This window comes from Salvia miltiorrhiza, chromosome 4 (genome assembly GCF_028751815.1).
Source record: "Salvia miltiorrhiza cultivar Shanhuang (shh) chromosome 4, IMPLAD_Smil_shh, whole genome shotgun sequence".
Taxonomy (NCBI): Eukaryota; Viridiplantae; Streptophyta; class Magnoliopsida; order Lamiales; family Lamiaceae; genus Salvia; species Salvia miltiorrhiza.
In genome coordinates, this window is record NC_080390.1 from 34,857,112 (window position 1) to 34,859,310 (window position 2,199).

Genomic DNA, 2,199 nt, shown 5'->3' on the forward strand with positions numbered 1-2,199 from the left:
TAATAAATAAAAAGAAATTGTGTTCTCATCCCAAATAGATTGAAGTTAAATAACCTCATTAGCACACAAAAGCGGAAAAGCTACCTGCACACAAAAGTAAATAAAAAGAAATTGTGTTAACATCCCAAGTCGCTTGAAGTTAAATAAGCTCATTACTACACAAAAAGTGAAAAAACTACTCGTGTACATGCAGGACCACTACTCACATAAAAATGAAAAAACTACTTGCACGTTGACCGGATTGAACCCAAGACCTTTCACAAAAGAGAATTTTGAAGTGCCTCAACTTTGCCATGTATAAAAAATTCAAAAGTTATTGAACTACAGCTGATCATTTCTCCTATAGATTGCATCTAAGATTAAATGGCTTACACGAATTTAAAGGTGCAATACATTTTTTATTTAATTATTTGAATGAGCTCGTGCTATTATGAATTATGAATTTTGAATTTGAAATTCATTATTTTAGAATTATCTAAATTGTACCTAATATAAAGCCATCTCCCAAAAGCCTCTTCTAAAACAACTCAATGAGAAAATAACCACAAGAAATGCCTTTTGATCACATTCACAATTAATAAATTCTAAAAGCGAGATATGATAATTTTATTAGTAATCGGTGAGTACATGATATTCTCTATGTAACAAGGGATGGCACAGTATTTTGCATGAGAATCATGATCTTTTAAAATTAGGAGGTTGGGCCCACATTAACTGCCATGATTAGAGGTAAGGTTGTTGGACTGAGTAGGGATAGCTTTTTAGGGCAGGGGTATAAAAAAGAATGTTCATTAAAATCAATATTATTAATTAATTAATTATTTAACTATTCTTTGCTTCCACTTCTACACTTGTTTTTTCTATTCTTTTTTTGTGGCTCCATCTGCTTTTGGACTGCCTTTAGCCTTTTTGCTTCAATTAATGAAATGCTTTTTGTAGTATTTTTCCGTTTGGATTTATTTTTGGGTCAATTTCACATTGCTCTCTCTCTCGCTTTATTCTTATTGAGTACAGTTTTGTCTGTTTTTGTATTTTAATTGTAATGTCAATTGAGACATTCATAAGTTAGTGGAGTTGATTTTTTTTGCCCTGACATATGATAATAAATCTGTTGGTGAAGCTTCAAAAAAAAAATGTTGGTGAAAATATATGATATTATGCCTATATTTGAACTTTAATTCTTGAAAATATATCAATGAAGATTTCTGAAATCTAGCATCTACTTTTAGTGTTTTGCTTGGGAATCAACAATAACAAGAGTCATAGTTTTTCAGTCTCAAAAAACTTAACGTGTCCAAAATATTAGAGTTTAAAGGTTGGGTTAATATCATCTATTTCTTCCCATTTTGTTTATAAATTATGTTTCCTGAGATTAGTTGGGATTTTTATTAAAGGGATTAGTGGAGAACAAAACTATATAAGTACAATTAATTTGTTCAAAATATTAAAGTTTAAAGGTCGGGATAATAATTTATATATACGGCTAAGAGATTGCAAGAAAATATTAAATTAAATAAATTTAATTAAAATGCGGTGAATTTTATTATAGAGTTAGTGGAGAAAAAAAACTATATAATTAAATACAACTAATGTGTCCAAAATATTAAAGTTTAAAGGTCGGGATAATATCATTTATTTAAAAAATGCGGTGAATTTTATTATAGAGATTAGTGGAGAAAAAAACAATATAAATACAATTAATATGTCCAAAATATTAAAGGTCGGATAATATCATTTATTTAAGGGTAATTAGAGATTGTAAGAAATATTTAATTAAAAATTTAATTTAATTTAAAATGCGGTGAACGTGGATCGAACACGTGACCTTCAGATCTTCAGTCTGACGCTCTCCCAACTGAGCTATCCCCGCAAGATGAAATAATTAATAAACAAATTATACATAAACAAAGATTATTAGTTGGTAAAACAAACATTTAGTTTTCAAGAGTTTGATATATCAGAAATCGTCAGATTTTTTTGATCGAATATTGAATATTTTTATTTGTGAAAAACATAATGTTTAAAATTATTCAACAAGAAATGTTATATATACCAGGAACTATTCCACAAATAATTATTGTGAAGTAACTGGCTAGTTTACTTTCTCATTAATAACAAAATTTACATTCACCTCTTATCAATTCTTTGAATTTGTACTTCGAAAAACAAATTGTTCCTATTCTAATTTTTCAAATTTAA

The 2,199-nt window shown here is 28.0% G+C and overlaps 1 non-coding gene across 1 annotated transcript; it reads right to left on the reverse strand.

Annotated features, from left to right (window-relative positions):
• Window positions 1-1,797: 1,797 nt before the first annotated feature.
• Window positions 1,798-1,870, reverse strand: TRNAF-GAA (transfer RNA phenylalanine (anticodon GAA)). The gene has a single exon. It is a non-coding gene; the product is annotated as a tRNA-Phe (tRNA).
• Between the last annotated feature and the right edge of the window lie 329 nt (window positions 1,871-2,199).